Source organism: Macaca nemestrina, chromosome 9 (genome assembly GCF_043159975.1).
Source record: "Macaca nemestrina isolate mMacNem1 chromosome 9, mMacNem.hap1, whole genome shotgun sequence".
Classification (NCBI taxonomy): Eukaryota; Metazoa; Chordata; class Mammalia; order Primates; family Cercopithecidae; genus Macaca; species Macaca nemestrina.
In genome coordinates, this window is record NC_092133.1 from 113,038,814 (window position 1) to 113,060,321 (window position 21,508).

At 36.0% G+C, this 21,508-nt stretch overlaps 1 protein-coding gene across 27 annotated transcripts in view; it reads left to right on the plus strand.

The window, feature by feature from the left end:
• The window catches only part of LOC105479944 (zinc finger protein 438), a 179,878-nt gene that overhangs the window by 103,142 nt on the left and 55,228 nt on the right, over positions 1–21,508 (plus strand). For 22 of the 27 annotated variants that reach the window (XM_071070271.1, XM_071070262.1, XM_011738302.3 and 19 more), the window contains one exon: positions 13,189–13,271. The gene's annotated coding sequence lies outside the window, so the exon portion shown is untranslated. Of the gene's footprint in view, positions 1–9; positions 7,608–9,239; positions 10,943–11,767; positions 11,849–11,938; positions 12,040–13,175; positions 13,272–21,508 lie in introns of those variants that run through there. The other 5 variants (XM_011738314.3, XM_071070278.1, XM_024792314.2 and 2 more) reach the window with 5 other exon arrangements.

Below are 21,508 nucleotides of genomic sequence, written 5' to 3' on the forward strand. Positions count from 1 at the left end.
GTCGTCACTATGTATTGTGGAACTGCTTCATTCTACAATACACTCAATTTATCATCATAATATGGGCCAAGTACTCCATTTTTTAATAAACATCTGTATGAGACATGGAAAGAACAAGGCCTTACTGTAGTGCTTTGATTAAAGGAGGTTTCATAGATAGCATTGTTAAAATTTTTTCCCGTTTTTGGAACCCTGGAGGTCTTTGCATCCCAAGAGGTATGCATTTCTTTTGTGAAGTGAGAAGAGAGGCTGCGTGACGCCTTAGCTGCCAGTGCACTCTCAGAAAGATCGGTATTAGGAAAAAATGAGAGTTGAGGACCTGGAAATAGATTGCCTTAAAACTATCTAGGTCTGCATCTCTCTTAAGCATCTCTCTTAAGTTAGAGCAGCCTCAGATGTTCCTCAGTTTCAAGACCGTGGGTATAGATGACAGGCTGAGTAGATCCATTATATGCATAATCGTAGACCCAATGAAAAGTCCAAACTTAATGAAAGGAAACCAGTGTTTAGAGCATAAAGTTTTCTGAAGTAAGTGACAACTTGAATCTAAACATTGAAAGGACACTCACTGTGTGCCTGGGTCTAGTAAAGTTGCTGGACCTCAGAGATAAAATTTTGGGAGGGAACCAGAAAAATAGGTCAAGATATTTATAAATGAGAAAATTATGTTGGCCTCAGATTTCATTCAGTGCAAGAAAATAGGCCATACTTAAAAGACTTTTAAGAAAAGAATAGGTAACTTACGGATTTTTATATCTGTCCAAATAGTCCTTCAACTATAAGTCAATAGACAAATAGGTTTAAATTTAAAATAATATAAAAATGATTTATTTGAGCCTTTATTGAGGCAACACGGGAGGACAGACCTTTTTTACCAGACGTTGAAAGGTAAAGATGTACTTGAAGCTGCTGATTAACCACATAAATACACTTGTTTGTATACAGGTTCAACTTCTTCAGCACAAAGATAAAGCAATAAGTTATCATGATACCCATCTCCAAAGGTTAATTCATTGATGAAGTAAATAGAATCTTGGGCATGGTGTTTGGTTGATACCATGAATGCTGTTACCAAAAATCTTCCCAAGAAACATTAACTTTGCCTCATTCTAGGTAAAACAAGTTAAATCTGTAAAAGATCTTATATGCTTGAGTTAGAAAAACCCTGAATATATTTGGGTTGGTGACAAAAGTGAAATATAACACCCCTGCCACTTTGGAACAAAACGACATAGTTTGTGAACTGTAGTAAAATATGTCATATATTCCTTTTTGAGAAACCATCTGAAAAAGAGTATTATGTTTTTCTTCAGTGGTAAAGAGTTGCAGTACCTAAGCCAAGTTTTCTACTGGCTACACTCTGCTATTTCTTTTCTTGACCTCTGTGGTTGACAGCAGCAGATGAGAAAAATGAAGTCTGTAATAAGTTGGTCTATAACAGAGCTGCAGTGCTCTTTATTACTGATCCTGCAGCCAGGGTGCAGGATACCCAGGTCATGAATTGGGTTCTTTAGTTCGATTGCCCAGAGGATGCCAACTCATATTCCCAGAGCAGATCGAACTGCCAAGTAAAATGAGGATGGTGAAGTTGTATTAATTTTACTTCTCTCAGAAGAAGAAAAGGATGGTGTAGCTACCTCTCAAGAAGAGAGTACGTATGAAAGAAGGAAAAATCAATCCAGAAAAATTAGGGACGTCCAGAAAATACTAGAGTCCTTTTTAGCCCAAGATCAACCATTAAAAGGAAGACCTCAAAGGTGTTTAATTTCCTATGTACGTTAGTGTATCTGATTTGATTTGAGTATTTGATTTGAAGTATTTGATTTGAACAAGTTACCTCTACCTGAATATGCTGTGTCTCTTTGTCTTGCTATGACACTTTGGATAAGGTCTCTGCAGAAAATACAGAAACAACTGACCAAAGAGTTGTTAATGAGAATACAGCTCTTATCTCTCACCAATGATTACATGGAAGAATTTAGAGCCTATTTCAATAACAATATGTTGTTCATCGTTCAGTCAGATGGAAAGAGACCAGAAGCAGGAGAGAGAAGAGTACACGCTGGCCAGTGGTGTTAGTAATGAAGAGGGAGAGGAGGAGAAGGAAAGAGACAGATGAGACAGAAAATGAAAGAGAAAGTGGTGAAAACAGAGGAACCTCAACACTCAGTCTGCCCCTAATACTGATAAGGCATAGAAAACCAAGGACATTTCTATGAAGTTCATGAACACAGATGAGGAGGCTGAAGGTGGCCCAGATGCTGATTTCTTTAAGGAGAAATAGTACTGTATGCTTGGGTTGGTTGGACCTTGAAGAGAATACATTGTAAAATAAAAAATTGTCGGCTAGGCGTGGTGGCTCACGCCTTTAATCCCAGCATTTTGGGAGGCTGAGGTGGGTGGATCACGAGGTCAGGAGTTCGAGAACAGCCTGGCCAACAAAATGAAACCCCGTCTCTACTAAAACAAAAATTAGTCGGGCATGGTGGCATGCACCTGTAGCACTAGCTACTCCAGAGGCTGAGGCAGGAGAATAGCTTGAACCTAGGAGGCGGAGGTTGTGGTGACCCGAGATCTCGCCAGTGCACTCCAGCCTGAGCAACAGAGCGAGACTCTGTCTCAAAATAAATAAATAAATAAATATAAAACTAAAAAAATTGGCTAAATCCAGTGACAAGAAAAAAGTGACCAAAATCACATGCAAAAGAAATGAGAAATTTTAAGTGAATAAGAAAGTAATTCTTACTGACGAAGGGAAGTAGGTTCAGCGGTGGCCAACGATGCAGAAATGCATCTTAAAGGATACTAAGGAAGAGGATTGTAGCGGTATAAACCTTGAAAAATCAAAAGAAAGGCTTCAGGAAGTGGAAAAACTTGACAAAGAAGAGTAGAGGAAAAAAGTTAAGACAAAGCATATGGAGAAAAGACTTTAAAGGGGAAGCAAAAGGAGAAGCCAGGAAGGCCAAAGATGATGGGAATGTCTTTTAGGATCTCAGTGGTAATAATGGGAAATTTGATTAATTCTCAGATCCTTGCACATACAGAGGTCTGAAGAATTAGATAGTGAAGATACGGAAAATAAAATTAGTAGTTCCAGGAAAAAGCATAGAAGGAAGAAAAGGAGCCACAGTAAAGTGAACAATGTGAAACTACTATTATAACAAGTTGCAAATGAAAGAAGGCCAAATGGGAATCCTCAGAGTCTCTGGATACAGTTCTGTCTTCAGCAGAAGACAAAGAGCTTAAATTTTATTTGAGAGCTTAAACTATATCTGCTCAAAATCAAAGCTAAATATTTCCTGCTCTTCTCCTCTCCTTGAAACCTGTGCTCATCACTGTGTGGGCCAGATGTCAAAAAAGCTTTGGACTAGTTAGGTAACAAAAGTCCCTTTCCTAAAAGATCAGTGCATCTGTAGACTGAGTTAGTGGTATGTCTGACATCCTTCTTCCCTGTCAGATAATCTACTTGAAATGAGTGTGGATTATAAAAATTCCCCAGCCCGATTTCCAGCATGTGTATTGTTAGACTTTAATCCATTCCTTTATTTTACTGCCAACTTGTAGAATCTCCATTCATTTTTAGAAATTCTTGTTTACCATACAGGATATAGTATATACTATTTAATATTAAACAAACTTTCTCACGATTTTGATGTTTTAATGTTTCCAAGGAGTGAAAATGTGATGGAGGCACCGTGAGAAATGAGTATTTTTGAATTGAGATGATCATTAGTAGAACCTATTTCCTATTTCTAATAAAAGTAGAACATTTAGGAATAATTTCAACAAAAGGCATGCAAAATCTATAAGAACAACAAAACTATACTGAGAAAAATTAAAGATATAAATAAATGAAGAGAGATGCCATATGATTGGAAGACTCAATTAAATGACATTTCCCTCAAAATTGATCTGTAGATTCAACATAATCCCTAGCATAAATCCACGGACCTTTTTGTAAAATTGGCAAGCTAATTCTAAAAGTTACATGGAAATGTAAAAGACTGAGAAAATCTGACAAATCTTGAAAACATAGCTGGAAGACTTGACTTTGTACCGTAACTATAAAGCTGCAATAATCAAGATGGCATGGTATTGCCATAAGGATCAACTAATAAATTAATGGAATTGAACAGAGGTCATAGACCCACTTATATAGGCCTCTGATTTCAAACAAATCCAAAGCAACCAAGTAGGGAAAGGAAAGTTTTGCAGTAAATGGTGCTGGGTCAACTAGATATCCACAAGCAAAAATATAAATCTCAATTTCTCTCTTGCATCATGCATATAAATCTATTTGAGATGAATCATACTACTAAATATAAAAGCTAAAGCCGTAAGAATTTAAGAAAACATCAGAGAATATCTTTATGACTGGGGGTAGGCAAAGATTTCCGAGGATGTAGAAGCAATCACTGTAAGAGAAAAGCTTTAAAGAATAGACTTCATTGAAAAAAAACAAACTTATATTTATCAAAAGATACCACTGAGAAAACAACAAGCCACAGACTGAGAAAAGTATTTGCAAAATGTGTATTTGTCAAAGGAATATATAGCTAATTTATACGGCTCCATAACAAAAAACCGAACAACCAGAAACTAAAAAGGAGGAATAGGGAACAAATGATTTTAAAAGAAACTTTGTAACACAGACACTGCACAACGGAAGATATTAAAATGGTCAGTAAGCATGTGATGAATGTCATTTGTCATCTGGGAAATGCAGGTTAAAATGAGAATGAGAAAACCACCATACTGTCTAAAATTAGATAGGATCTAGAGCAACTGGCATTCTTATACATTAGGTAAGAGGGTTAAATGGTACAGCCACTTTAGGAAAAAGATCTGGGAGTTTCTTACAGAGTTAAATATACATTTACCCAATGATTCAGCAGTTCTCCTAGATATTTGTCTAAGAGAAATGAAAATAAAAATCCACCAAAAATATTTTTATGAGAAATACATACATAATATGCGTACATAATATAGCTTCATTCATACTAGCCAGAAACTGGAATAGCCCAGGTTTCCATCAGTAAGAGAATGGATAAACAGACTGTGGTTATTCATAACATGACACACTGACAAATTATCTGTGAGGGAAAAGGATGAGAAAAGTTGTTTCTTCTAGGGGATGGGGCAGGAACTGACTGGGAAGGATTTTAAAGGAACTAACTTGGCGTAGTGGTAATGATTTGGGAATCAAGGTATATGCATTTGTAAAAAACTTATGGAATGGTACACTTAAGATTGGTGCATTTCATTTTATGTAAATTTTGCCCCAAGAAAGAAAAAACAGCTTTAAAAAATCACAAGGAAGTACTTTTTTATGTCCATTAGATTGGCAAAAATGTTGGAGCATCTTGAACTTATCTTGCCCTGCTAGTGGTTGTATAAATTGAATCAACCATATAATACATTTGCATTAACTAATAATAATACATTAGTTAATTTGCATTAACTAATAAGTTGTGCGTATATCAACCAAGCAACTCCACTCTGAGTCATAGAAACTCTTGGTAATCTACACAGAGAAATACATAATATGTTCCAGAAAACTGGAAACAACTCAGATATCATCAATAAGAGAAGACAAAAATTGTGCTACATTCAAGCATATCATCATGGATAAGTCTCATGGACAGAATAAAACCAAGAAACTTAAGAATACTTCCAATATGATTCCAACCAATATAATTCCATCCAAAATCTTGCAAAATTAAGCAAGATATTGATGAGGGATACATATGGTAACACCATAAAGGAAAGCAAAAACAACAACAACAAAAGATAGCTGGAGAGAATGCATGGGAAAAAGGATTGGAATTGGAATGGGAAAGGCCATAAAGGGGACTTCAAAGTTATAAGTAATGTGTTCTCTAAACTGGCTAGTGGAAAAACAAGTGTTCATTTTACTCTTCTTTATAACTTGCACGTATGTTGAAAATACTATTTGGTGTGTATTCAGTATTTAATTTTAATTTCTTGAGAAATTAGAGATACACTTAAATAATCTTTAAGGATACTTCATTAGCAATAATATGCAAAATATGAGAAGTAGGCTTTCCGCTGTCACTAATTCAGTCATTCAAGTGTACAGCTTGATATGGATGTGACATTAGTGGCCTTATTTGGAGGCCACAGTTTTGGTGGCTGTATCTTAAAAGTGAATTAGAAAAACTGAAATCTAAAATGATTGAGATTTATATTGGTACAGGATAAATCTTCTGAGACTGTTTCTCAGAAGTTCTGCCATTATTGCTTCAAGAAGGGAAGAAAATTATGAATTTTCACTTATGTGATGGGTAAATGAAACCATCAGAAAATACAGAAGTAATTTTTTTAGCCTTTGGAATGAATCTCCTTCAATAGAATTCTTTTAAAATAGGATGGGCCAGATAACCGAGAGGGCCCGGCTTTGACCTCCTTCCCCTAATGCTGGTTCAGCTGACTTCTCAAAGCACACTTTATGAGTTGAACCATTATTGACCCATCAATGAATTTACCTTAAAACCAGGTCATGGAGAATGTCTCCCATAATATATTTTCTTGCAACTTGACTGTCATAAAAATTCTCAGAATGCTGTAGCTAATATCTAGATCTTAACAGTTATGTTGAATCCTAAACATTTTCAAGATATTTATAGATTTTTTCATCTCTACATTTCCTGAAAAATCTGTGAATATTTTTCATTAAATTAACTTGCCAAGAAAATGAAGGTTGGACAGTGTGGCTGCAATATAGTTCCTACATTTGTAGCTTTAAATTTTAAGGGCTTACCCCAACCCTTTACTCTTTATAAGTATTCAAACATTCCTTTGGATAACAAATAATAAATTCATAGTGCTAGATATCCAGCAAGATGACAGTCTGGTTGCTTATATGAAGTACTTAAATATACACAATTGCAATTCCAAAGCCTTATTGCTTCATTTATCACAGGAAGTGCCAGAGTTCTGCAATTTTGTAAGAAAAGCTACTCGACTTGCATGAATTCTCATAGGAATGACCATGAATATTATGCCAATTTCATCCTAAGTATTGAAGTTAAGGTTCTAAATGACATTTAATAGTATGATTTATTTTCTATCTTAAACTTTATAGGGCACAAAGCAAGATCCTATCCTTTCATATTGCTTTTTTATTTTTAAAGAGTCTGACTGATGATAAAAATCTAAGCTTAAAAACTGTCAAATGATTTATGATATTTCATTTATTTTTCAAAGGATTGGGGTGTCACCAGTAAGCCTATTAGAATTTTAGGTTTAAAGTTCCTTGATTTTAAAAAAGACCAGCTGCATAAACAAGTTTTGAGCTTTGTAATTTAATTCTGTGTGATTTTTTTTTAATACTTCAAAGTACCAAAGTAGGTAGTTTTTCTTAGGTCATAAATAGTTGTTTATGTCATTATGATCTCAAACTTTCAAGTACATTTTAAGATCTACTTTTTAAAAATATTGATTTTTTTTATTGTGTTCGTTACAACCTCAAGATATTTCTTCTGTCTACTTAAATCTCCCTTTATTCATGGGCTGACAGCAACAAAGGTAGAACATGGAGAAACTGGAGGAAACCTGCTTTTAAAAAATTGGAATTCTGTAGTCAAGTATGTATAATCCAATGTCTTTGAGAAATATTGTGAAACCACTTTAAAGCTGTTTTTTAATGACACTTTTAAGTTTAGGGTAATTGTAAATTTGCATGCAGTTACAAAAGATAACATATGTTCCATGCACTGCTTACACAATCCCCCCAGTGGTAACATCCAGGATATTAACACTGATGCATTCTAGATCTTACTCGGATTTTCCTAGTTTTTCTTGAACTCATTTGTGTGTATATTTATTTATTTCTAATTTTTATCACATGTAGCTTCTTGTATCTACTACAGTCAAGATGAACATATCCATCACAAAGATTCCTAATGTTGACCTTTTATAATCACACTCATCTACCTTCCCACTTCCCACCCCTGTCCCCAACCCCTGGCAACCACTAATCTGTCCCCTACTTCCATAATTTTTCCATTTTAATGATGTTATTTAAATAGATCCTTAGATTTAACTTTTTTTAATTTAACTTTTTCATTCTCTTGAGATTATCTCTTGAGATTAATATTTCCTTGAGATTCATCCAACTTGTGTTTATTAATAACTTGTTCATTTTGATTACTAAGTGGTATTCCATTAAAATCAATTTTGATTTTTAGTTTATATGCAAACATAAAATGTGAAGCAATAATGCAGAATATCAGTTTAAAAGGTGTTTAAGACATTGTTGAAATTAACCTATTAAAATTACATTTTTTTTGTCATTTTAGTCATTTGGATTGGATTTGTCTATGGCTTAATATGCTAAGACTGGATGAATCATCACCTGTATACTGAACATATAGTTCCGGTGGGAACATTCTGTTCCCTAACTCATTTTAATAAAAACCATGAGGTTGGAGATACAAGAGAAGTCCTTGTTCTGATTCCAGCAGATTTGCTGTTTAGTTTTTTCTTTCCTTTTACAACCTGTGATTACCCACCTAACTCTCTTCATATAGCCTATTGTTACCTAAGTAATTCTTCCCCTTGTGCCTGTGTTTGCTTTTTCAACTAAATGATTAGTGTCTTAATTTCTAGGCTAAGATACTTCTTTCCTCCTTCCTCCCTAAATTTCCTTACTCTTTCTCTGCCCTGAAAGAAAGGGGTAAGATGATGAGTACCAAGAATAAAAGTATTTGACTTCATCTGGGAGGCCAGAGAAGGCTTCCCTAAGGAGGATACATTTAAGCAGACATCTGATGGATGATTAAGAGTCAACTAGGAGAAGAGGAGGAAGAAATAGCATTTCAAACAGAGGAAAGAAAGGGCATGGGCAAAGACCCTGTGGTAGGGAGGAGCAAAGCAAGCAGGAAGAATTGGAATCAAGCCAAGTGGAGAATGGGCTGAGAGAACCAAGGGAATATATGGTATGAAATTAGACTGGAAAGGGAGGCAGAGTTCAGACCTTATAGAGTTTTTTAGGTCATATTTAATAAAGATCAGTGCTTATTCTAAGACCAAGGAGAAACAAATAAAAGGTTTTAAGCTTGAAGTTGACCAGATTTGCAATCTGTAAAGATCCTTTTGGCTGCAGCGTGGATGGTACTTTGTGGTAAAGGATGGAAGTGTGTTGATTGGTTACAGGCCATTTTAGTGGGGTACACTGGAGAGGATGGAGCTTGAGATAGAGTGGTGCAGTTATAGAAAAGATAACAGATATAATTCTTAAATCTCAACAGATATGTTGTATTAGAAATGGGAAAGAGAACTGTGTGAAAAATAACTACTAGATTTCTGATTACAGCATTTAGACAGCAAGGGAATCCCAGAAGCAGATCACATTTTGGGAACATCATGCATTTCAGAGGCAGAAAATTTCAGATGGCTTTGAGACACACAAGAGGAAAGGTCGAATAGTAATAATGATAATAGCTAATATTGTTGAGCATTTACAGTTATTATAGCATTTTTTAAGCTGGGGACATGGAAACACAGATGTTAAGAGACTTGTCCAATATCAGACAGTAAGTGGAAGAAATGGGATTTGAATCTACATACTTCACTTCCAGAGCCCATGCATCTTACCACTCTGTATGCTGCCTGTGTAGACAGATGTGGACCTACAGATATGTAGGTGTGTAGCTCATAGAAGGGGTCTGGACTAGAGATTAAAAGTACAGAACAAAAAAATATATTTTTATTTATGTCTCTGAAATGGATGAGATATCCTAGGGAGAGAATGTAAAGTGAGACATGATGTTTACCTTGAGGCTGTTCAGCATTCAATGGCCAACGATAGCAAGATAGGCAGAGGGAAAGACCATGGGCTTCTGGTTGATATAAGAGAAAAAGGGGAGGTTAAGGAGATAACGAACAGTGGTGATTGTACTGCTAACATATCCAATACAGAAGGGTCTTGGAGGAGTGGTGTAGTGGGGCTCAAGCACTTTGGGAAGTGAATAGGAGATGAGGACATGAAGTCAGAACATTTAGGCAACTCTGTAGAGAAGTTTATTTGAAGCTGGAAGTGTCTAGATAGGCCTGTGAGCTATAGCTGGAGGGAGATGTGAGGCCAAGCGGCTTTGTTTTGCCGTTATTTTAAAGGAAGAGACTGGTGTTTGTTTAAAAACCAGTGCAAAAAGATCTGCATAAGAAGAAGAGGTTGAATATGTAAATGAGAGAAGGAATAATATTTTCATGTTGTTGGGAAAACAGGAGAGAATGGGATTAGGCATATGCAGAGAGTCTGGCATTTGGAAGGAGGAGGGGCACCACTTTGGTGTGTCAAGTCTGGAGTAGGAAGGACTGCAGCCACTTTGGTAAGTTGTATGTGATACCAGGAAGGAGAGTGACTTTCCATCAGATAACTTCTGTTTCCTTTGGAAAATGAAGGTGAAATAATCTAGAGAGAGCATGAAGAGGAGAATAGTACTGAAGGTTTGAGGAGTTAAGGAGAACAGGTTTAGTGTCAGGCATCAAAGAGGCTGGCTCTTGTGTTTCCAAAAATAATCTGTGCAGTGAGTTTCCTAGTTGAACACAAACACCCTTTTCGGAGCAGTTGCAGAGTTTGAGGAGATGGGAATTTGTAGGACACAGAGACTTACGCTGCTCTAAATGTGGTTTCTGTATTGTGTGTGTCCATTTCTCCTGAGAGTAAGGTCAGTATTAAAGCTGAGAAGGAGATGGGAGGCATGAGATGGTCTGTGGAAATTTTTAAACACATTTTTTAAGGCAAACATTTGTAGTGATTTAAATTACTTTATTGAAAGAGTCTTCTGACACATCACATGTTATCTTACGTTTTACTTATTTTAGAAAACAGTTTATTCACCAGCAAGGCTCTTCAACTGGCTTTTTGAGGACAGGACCCCTATCTCACTAAGCAAGCAACTGAGTGTGTGTCCCACAGGTATTTGCTAAATAAATGGTGAGAAAAGCGCTAGATATTACAACTCTGTTGGTACTGTGGCTACATTTTATTTGGCCAAGGGATTTTTTTGCTTTATGTTTTTTGCAAACCTAAATAGATGTTCTCATTTGAAATTATAATGATCTCCATTTTTTAACGTGCCAAGAGAGTGATTTTCCCTTACCCAATTAAAAGTTTGATTTATTTAATGTAACTGAGAAGTGTGAATCATAAATGAAACATTATATGTATTTATTTTTCATATTTTTTAAGTTGTGAAAATGTATTTGCTTGAACTACTGTATTCTAAGATTTTGATACATTTTTTAGTGACTCTTCTGGATGTTTTCTATTCCAGAAAATATGAAATTTTAGTTTTGATTTTTCATAAAAAGATACATTGAATATGATAGCTTTAATTTTAACTCTACTAATTTAGATTGGCCTAGGGACAATGCTTACATAAAAATTCTTACATAAAAAAAAAGAACACACTAAGAAATATTTTATTTTTACCATAGGTAAAAAGGTGATGAGTTTCTCTAACTATAGGTGGGTTTTTTTGGGGGTTTTTTTTTTTTTGGCCAAAATACAAATAAAGATTCATCTAAAGCAGTGGTTCTCCAAAGGGGTGGTATATCAATACTAACTTATAAAGTTGCTTTCTGCCCCTTTGCAAGATTGTGTCTCCGTTCTTCATGCTACCAAGCCCCTGCTGAGACTCTCTTCATACTGACTAGATTGTTTTCTGCTCCAGTCGGGTTTGGAAGTGTTCACATTTTTTTTCTACTGTATATTTGCCTCTTTGTCCATCTATGGCTGTAGGAAGCTTATCCTGGGAGTGGAGGAAAAGATGTTTTGTCATTGCCACATTCTTCTGGACATAGACTGGAGGACTATAGGAATGTAAGCATTTGCTGAAACATAGTACTCTTTTCTGTTTGTAAGCACCTATTCATTATTACTGTCATCGACCCTTATCTCTATCTTTCCCAGGGTTCCTTGCTTCCTTCAATCTATGATCACTTTAAATATGGTCTTTCCTCTCCCCTGCACCTGTAGTCTCAGGTGAATCTTCTTCCCCACTCCCACACAAGGTAATTGTACTCTAACACCTAGAAAAACCTGAAGTTTTTGTGCAGCCAGCCTGTCCTGCACAAGGACAGAGAGCTTCAGGAGCTTGCTTTTCAAGAAGTGCCCAGCTGAACCTAGGGAGCTTCAGTCCTCAGGAACAAATGTGAAAGAAGATCTAGCTAGACAAACTGTGAAAAGAATACATTTACCTGCCATGACCTTTACATTGGTTATTAGGATAGTTCAGAAGTCTCTTTGCATCACTATACGTACCCTACTTGTGTGGATATTTTGTGATATGGTCATCAGAATTGGAAGAAGGCATGGCATACCAGCTTGAAAGAATATTTTTAGATTCAGGCTCCATGGTGGTTACCATGTGACTGCTTAAGCCACAGCTGCTTCTAAAACACCTTTGCCATACTTCACTTTTTCTAATTTAATTAGATCATATAGTTAGTGTCATTAATTTGGGATGGAAGCACCCTTCTGTCATGACTACTGTCCCTCACAAGTTTGAAAATGATTCACCATGCATATTAAAAAGTAAAATGCTTTTATTACTTTCATGAAGAGGCCATATGATACGAAGGTAAGCTGTTCAGGATGAAGATGAAAAAGTGAGTAGGAAAAGAAAATTAAAGTAAAAAGTTACTTTCTGAGATTTATTATTTCTGGCACTATTTTTGGATTTTGGGTTCATATTTTAGACGGTAAAATCTCAGTCGACAATCAGGAGTTCTGTGTTTTATTCAGTTAGAAAGTTTTGATGTATTTGGAAAGTCATGTAATTTTCCTGTTGTCCAAGTAAAAATGGCCATGATTCCATAGTAGAAGCTTATGGAGACTATGTGCGAAGGTTCTGAATGATTTATTACATAATCATAGAAACAAAAGTTAAGTATTTCTTTGGTTTTGTAACTTCATATAATTCAAGAGATAGTATTTAAGTCATATTCATGTATATGTTAAAAAAATTTTAGTACTTTACTAAAGTGGTAAACTTTCATATTACACAGTTCAATAAGGCAAATATCTTTATGACTTTTGCATAAGATCCTAAATACTGTGTTATTTTTTCAAAAAAATGTAGATGTGGTGTTAATATTATGCTAATAATACTGTTTTGTAATTTTCTCTTAAAAGTTTGTAAATTCAGTTTCCTTTTTTAGGTGTGTTGAAGAAAGTACACACATCTTATCTTCTGAACATTTTGATGGAATTAACCACAAACCTCATGCAAGAACAGTAAAAGGTATTTTGTTAAATAATTTTTGCATATTGATGTAGTGCTCTTAATTTCTAGATTTTCCTCACAAAGGCCTACCTTAAATCAACTGCAGTGGATACTACTTCACAGAATATATTTTGTAAGAGAAGTTTCTTAATCATAAAATATATTTATTCTGTACCAAGTCATATGATACTTCTTTCAGAAAGTGCTTGTGCAGACAAAATTTCAGTATTAGTAGTATGAAATAGCATCATTTATTTTCACTGTGCACGTGTATATATTTTTTATATGCAGAGTACATGTAGTCATGTATTTAAAACATGCCCATGAGACAGATATGAAATTAATCAGGAAACGTAGGACAGCTGCGTTCATTTCCTACTTTGCTCTCCTTGGAGTTCTTCAGAATAGATGTGTTTAAGAGCAAATCCAAAGTGAGCATCTTACTGTGCATACCTCTTAACATTAGGATGATATTAAATGGCGTGGTGAGCCCTTAAAAAGGTAAACACCCTCCTGAAAACACCAGAATAGCTTGGGCTCCATTCCCAGATCCCACGTTATAAGCCACATAGACCTAACAGACATCTGTAGAATACTCCACTTAAAGAGCAGAACACACATTCAAGTGCATATGGAACACTCTTCAGGATAGATTATTGGGACATAAAATTAGCTTCAATATATGTAAAAAGGAATGAAATAATACAAAAGTTTGTTCTCTGACCACTATAGAATACAATTAGAAATAAGTAACAAAAGAAAATTTGGGAAATGCACAAATATATAGAAATTAAATGACATACTCCTAATTTGGGAAATGCACAAATATGTGGAAATTAAATAATATACTTCTAAATAATCAGAGTCAAAGAAGAAATCACAAGGGAAATCAGAAAATGTCTTGAGATAAATTAACCTAAAGCACTACATACCAAAATTTATGGGCTGCAACTTTAAAAAGCAGTGTTTAGAGAGAAATTTATAGCTATAAATGCTTATTTTTTTCAAAAAAAGAAAGATCTCAAATTGATAATCCAACTTTTCACCTTAAGAACCTAGAAAAAGAAGAGCAAACTAAACCTAAGCAAGCAGAAGGAAGAAAATAATAAAGATGAAAGTGCAAATAAATGAAAGAATAAAAACGATAGAGAAAATCAATAAAAGCAAAAGTTGGTCCTTTGAAAGATCAGCAAAATTTATGAACCTTTAGCTGGACTAACCAGGATAAAATAATAATCAGCAATGAAAGAGCGGATACCACTGCCGACTCTACAGAAATTTAAAAAAGGTAATTATATGCTAAAATATTTGGTGACTTAAATGAAATGGATAAATTCCTAAAAAACAAAAACTACCAAAACGGAGTCAAGAAGACAGAGAAAATATGAACCTATAACAAGTTAAGTGATTGAATTATAATTTTAAAAATTTCCCCCTTCATACACACAAAAAACCCAGGTCCGTATGTCCTCACTGTGAATTTTACCAAAAATATAGAAAAGAATTTATGCCAATCTTTTACAAACTTCTCCAAAAAAATACAAGAGGAGAGAATACTTCCTGACTGATTCTGTAAGGCGAGTGTATTACCCTGATAAAAATGGACAAGACAACAAGAACACAAGAAAACTATAGACCAGTATCTTTGGTCTATAGTTCTGATGTAAGAATTCTTGGCCGGGTGTGGTGGCTCACACCTGTAATCCCAGCACTTTGGGAGGCTAAGGCAGGTGCATCACCTGAGGTCAGGAGTTCGAGACCAGGCTGGCCACCATGGTGAAACTGCGTCTCTACTAAAAATACAAAAATTAGCTGGGCGTGGTGGCTAGTGCCTGTAATCCCAGCTACTCTGGAGGCTAAGACAGGTGAATAGCTTGAATCCAGGAGGCAGAGGTTTCAGTGAGCCAAAATTGCACTATTGCACTTCAGCCTGGGCGACAAGAGCAAGACTCCATCTTAACAAACAAAAATTCTCAACAAAATGCTGGAAAATTAAATCTAGTGACATGAAAAGCATTAACATCAAGACCAAATGGGATATATGTCAGGAATGCAAGATTGCTTTGACATATGAAAATCTGTGTTGACACCACATTAATAGAATAGAGAACAGAAGTCACATGATCATCTTAATAGACACAGAAAAAGCACTTGACAAATTCTAAGTCCCTTTTATCATACAAACACTGAACAAACTAGGAATAGAAGGGAACTTCCTCACCCTGATAAAGAGAATCTACAAAAACTACACAGCTAACATCATACTTAATGGTGAAAAACTGAGAGTTTGCCCTCTAAGATCAGGAACAAGACAAGAATGTGTTATCTTGCTGTTTCTATTTAACATTGCACTGGAGGTTCTAAGCAGGGCAGCTAGGTAAGAAAAAGAAAAGCATCCAGATTGGAAAGGCAGAAGAAAAACGTTCTCTGTTTGTAGATGACATCTTTTATGTAAAAATATCTAAGGAATCCCCTAAAAAAATTGTTAGAACTAATAAATGAATTCAGCAAGTCTGAAAGATACAAGATCAGTACAAAGATGAATTGTATTTATATATGCTACCAATGAACAATCTGGAAATTAAGAATAAAACTGAGAAATTAAGAAAACAATGACATTGGCAGTAGCATCAAAGAGAATAAATACTCAGGAATAAGTATTTACAAATAAGCAAAAGAAGTGCAAGACTTGCACACCAAAACTACAAAATATTGTTGTGAAAAATTGAAGACCTAAATAAGTGGAAAGACATCTGTGTCTTTGAATTGGAAAACTCACATTGTTAAGATGGTAATACACCCCAAATTGTTCTAGTTTCAATGCAGTCTGAAAATTTCAGCTCCCCCTTTTGTAGAAATTGACAAGTTGACCCTAAAATTAATATGGAAATGCAAGGAATCCATAACAGCCAATATAGTATTGAAAAAGAAAAGCAAAGTTTGAAAACTCCCCATTCTCAATTTCAAGAGTTACTACAAAGCTATAATAAATAACAGTGTGGTACTGGCATAAGGATATACATACAGATCAATGGAATAGGGTCGAAAAATAAACTGTTACATCTGTGGTACACTGATATTCAACAAGGGTACCAAGACACTCTTGATAGTCTTTTCAGCCAGTAGTCTTGGGACAACTGGATATCCTCACACAATATATAAAAATTAATTCAAAATGGATCAAAGACCTAAATGTAAGAGATAAAAACAATATAAAACTCTTAGAGGAAAACATAGACTGAAATCTTTATAACCTTGTGGTAGGCAGTGGTTTCTTAGATTGATACCAAAAGCATAAACAACAAAAGAAAACTATGTAAGTTGGACTACACTAAAATTAAAAACTTTTGTACTTCAAAGGACGCCATCAAGAAAGTGAAAAGACAGCCCACAAAATGGGAGAAAATATTTGCAAATCTTTTATCTGATAAAGAACCTGTATCCAATGTATATAAAGAACTCTTACAACTCAACAATAAAAATAACCCAATTAAAACTAGTCAAAGAAATTGAATAGACATTTTTCCAAAGAAGATTTGCAAATTGCCAATGAGCACATGAAAAGATTCTCAACATTGTTAGTCATTAGGGAATAGCCACAATGAGATACCGCTTCGTGCCTCGTGGGATGGCTGTAATTTAAATATGGACAAAAACAAGTATTAGTGAGGATTTGTTGACATTGGAAACCCTATACATTATTGGTGGGAATGTAAATGGGAAACTTCTTTGGAAAACAATCTGGAAAATCCTCAAAAGGTTAAACAGAGAGTTACCCTAAGACACAGCCAGTATTTATATTGAAAACCTCTTCCATTCCTGTGTGTAACACTCTAAAGGGGTAAATGGTACCGTATGTGAAGTGTATCACAAATAACTCCTCCTAGGTGGTCTGTTACTATGTCAAATTCTTAGGGTACCATATGAACATAAAGGGGTGTGAACCCAACCCTCTAGAGCTTCTTGTCTGTTAGGAGTATGAGGCATTACAATTGTGGTAAGTACCATCAGGGAAAGATACAGGGGCCACTAAGATTATTAACAGGGATATCTGAACCTAGGTCAGGGACAGTTCTCTTTAAGGGGGTGATTTTCCCTTTAGATCCAAAGGATGAATCCAAGCTATCAAGGCAAAAAGGGCATAAGATAAGAGGGATTACAGGAAGTGGGGGCCAACTCGTGTAAAGACTCTGTCAAGAGAGTCACAGGGTTTTCAGGAAATGGAAGGAAGGTCAGCGTGAATGAGACAAAGAAAATGAGGGGGTGAGGAGTGCATCCGAGAAGAAGGTCCAGACCAGACTGTGCACAACCTCATCAATGTGTTACGGCTTTGAAAGGTTTTCAGTCTGGGGTGACACATTCTAATCCGTGTTTTGAAGACATCCCTCTGGCTGTGTCAGTTAGAAAAGGGGCAAGAGTGGAAGTGGGAGGGACCAGTGAAGAGTACTCATGGTCTAGGCAGGGACTGATAGAGCAACTTGCACCAGACAGCTGGCAGTGGAGACGAGGAAAAGTGGACATATCTGAGGGCTTTTTGGAAGATAAAATTGATACTATTTGGCGAAAGCCAAGGTAGGGGAAGTAAGGGAGAGAGGTGTAAGGCATGGCTCCCAGACATTGGACTTTGGAAAGTGAATGAGTTGGAGGGCTGTTTCTAAGCCAGAGATTTTCCTTCATGATACACTTTGTTATGAACAACTTCAAGTAACATGATTGGATTTTTTTTCTGTTGACAAGTATCTCTTTCTTACTGAGGCAGTCACATATAATACAGAATTATGTGATTTGCTGATAGCAAATATTTGGGGAGAGTACAAATTTCTGAAAATTAGACAATTTTTTTTAATTTGCCAGATGAATTTTGCTCTGAGAGTCTCTGTTGTCCTAGTCTGTCTCCTGTGTCTTTTTTTTTTTTTTTTTTTTTTTTTTTACTGTGCATGAGCTGTTTTTAATTTGTTGTGCTGTTACTAAAGTTCTGAAGGCTGCAGTTAAAACATTCCAATTTCTCCCTTCCATCTTTATTGATTCTCAAGATTTTACACAGAAAATTCTTTGGGGGCTAGAACAGCAGTAATTGCATCACACTGTTTTCAAGACTTCAAGTTTCAAAAGCAAATCATTAAAAAAATACAGTTCCTGATTTAAGTTAGATACAGGGACAAAAAAGTAGCACATACTTGAAGGTTACATGGTCTACAAATGGTGGCACTATTTTCCTTGGGAGAGTAGTTCTGTTGGTATATATTTTTTTAATACCCAAAAGGCTCAACCTCAAGCAGTAATAAACTTACAAGCAAAAGTCCTGTGTCTTCTTAAAATGTGTTTGGCCTTGCCGATCCTCCCCCAGTGCTGTAGAGATCATCTGACATGTGAGCCTCCTCATTTTTATGTAAGTAATGAAAGTAGACTCTGAAATAATTTTCTGGCAAGTAACTACCTTCCAATGAGAAATATTTGGACTGAATGTAGTTTTAGCAATTTCTTATTTCCTTGGCCAGCCAAAGTCTTAAAATGCCAAGTTCTTTGGGGATGCTTTTATTCTCCAGTTATGTAGAAGTGATGGTGTTTTCTTATAACTTCTAAAAGCCACACTGGCAATTTAACACTACACTGAAATAAATTTTAATTTACACCCTAAAATCATTTTCATATGATCCCTGAAGAGTTAGTTATTAGGCATCCACTTGCATTTAGGATGCCAGCACACAGAACCAACTGACCTGTAAAGATCTTATGAGAAAGAGAGTATGCAAATGGGTTATAGTTTCAGTTATAACTGTTGTAAGAAAGGTGACTTCCTGATTATTGGTGTTTATTGTTAATGTATCAGTAATGGGCAAATATTATAAATCTGTAAATGCCAAACACAGGAAAGCTAGAGGCAAATTTGTGTTAGAATCAGGACAGTCATTTAGAGAAAGTCATAGTGACCTGCCTTTTGCATTTTTCTCCTGGGGCATTTTCACTAACATTTGTTCTCATGAACCAGCACACACAGGAAGGAATCAGGGACTACTGTTCCTAATTTTTCAATGAGAATACTGACACTCACATCTATTTGAAACAAGTTTCCGTTTTTCTCACTGGAGTATAGGCCATCTAAAAATTAGTGTTTTATTATTGATGAGCATTAACTATCATTGTTTTTCATGTGTACTTATTCTGTTGTGCATTTTAATTTCTGAGAATACTGAGGACAGAACCCAGTACCTGTCTTCAAACCTCAGCTCCACATTTTACTAGCTGGGTGAGCTTAGACAAGTTACTTAATCTCTCTGTGCATGAATTTCCTTGTATGTAAAATGGGGATCATAAAATATCCATCCCAAGGCTGTGATGAGAATTAAAGAAATTAGCATATACTTAAAATGCCGAGAACACTGTTTGGAGCCATAGAAATCTCAAAATAAATGTTAGTTGCTGCTGCTGTTATACCAATAAAATAGCTCTCTAACTCCCACATGAAAATTAAGAGGTTAATTCAGTTACGGTTATTGGTGGTGGTGGTTTTCTTTGTTGTTTGGGCTATTGTGGTGGAGTAAGGGCAAGGTTACATAGCTCATAAGTGGTATAAACCAGGTTTACTAAGTCATTGATTTAGAGTAGGGACTAGCAAACCAAATTGGGCCTGGTTTTGTGTGGACTGCAAGCTAAGAATGATTTTTATATTTCTAAATTACTGAAAAAAAAACAAGGAAGACAATATTTTGTGATCAATGAAAATGATATAAAATTTTGTTTCAGTATCCATACATATTTTTTTTTTTTTTTTTTGAGACAGAGTCTCGCTCTGTCGCCCAGGCTGGAGTGCAGTGGCCGGATCTCAGCTCACTGCAAGCTCCGCCTCCCGGGTTTACGCCATTCTCCTGCCTCAGCCTCCCGAGTAGCTGGGACTACAGGCGCCCGCCACCTCGCCTGGCTAGTTTTTTTGTATTTTTTAGTAGAGACGGGGTTTCACCGTGTTAGCCAGGATGGTGTCGATCTCCTGACCTCGTGATCCGCCCGTCTCGGCCTCCCAAAGTGCTGGGATTACAGGCTTGAGCCACGGCGCCCGGCCATCCATACATAGTTTTTATTGAAACTTCGTAAATAACCTTATATTTTGCTTGTAACTGTTTTCTTACTATACTAGTAGAATAGTTATGACACAGATGGTAGGGTCCACAAAACTGAAAATATTTACCATGTAACACTTTACAGAAAAAGTTTTCCAATGCCTGCTTTGTGGGGTTATCAGTTACGTTGATTACAGTGAATGCCTACCTTTTATATTGCCTTACTTTGATAAAAGATGGTTGCATAAGAAAGTGTATAACTTTAATTAGTTATCCTTGTGGCCAGAAAACTTTTGTTTGTTTTGTTTTGTTTTGTTTTCAAAAGAATAATTTTCTACGTTGGTTTAAATTTTTCTTGAAACTGGCGTACAAGTTCATGTGTAGAGTTAATTCAACTCTAGTAGATGTGTAAGTATATACATGCCAAAAACTAGACATATTCACTTGAGTATTAAGATTTGGATTCGTCTCAAGAGTTGTCAAAACAAAAGTCTGACTCTGTGTGCCCTGTGTGTGGGGGGGCGTTTGGGGGGGTGAGGAGGAGGTTCAGTACATTTGCTATTCCATATTTCTTCTTTTTTTTTTTTTGAGATGGAGTCTTGCTCTGTCACCCAGGCTGGAGTGCAGTGGCACGATCTCGGCTCACTGCAAGCTCTGCCTCCCAGGTTCACGCCATTCTCCCACCTTAGCCTCCCAAGTAGCTGGGACTACAGGTGCCCGCCACCACACCCAGCTAATTTTTTGTATTTTTAGTAGAGACAGGGTTTCACTGTGTTAGCCAGGATGGTCTTGATCTCCTGACCTCGTGATCCACCCGTCTTGGCCTCCCAAAGTGCTGGGATTACAGGCGTGAGCCACCATGCCTGGCCTCCATATTTCTTTTTTAAAAGATTATTGAAATATAATGAATTCTGAAACAACCTGTTAATAAGATGAATTTTTAAATGATAATGTACCTTAAGAGTATAGTAGTATAATCCCATTTTGGAAGTTACTTGTGGTTATTTCTTTAAAGCCTTTGCTTTTGTGACTGAAAGCCTGATATTTATAAGGTAGCCAAACTCTGGAGGCTTTTAGCAGTTGTATTTGGAGAACATGTGCTTTAATTTTGTCATACCAATCCTTTAGGCAAATAACCTTTTCTTCTATCTATGTGCTGTTTTTAAGTATGATGTGGATCTTTCTTATTTGGTTAGTTAT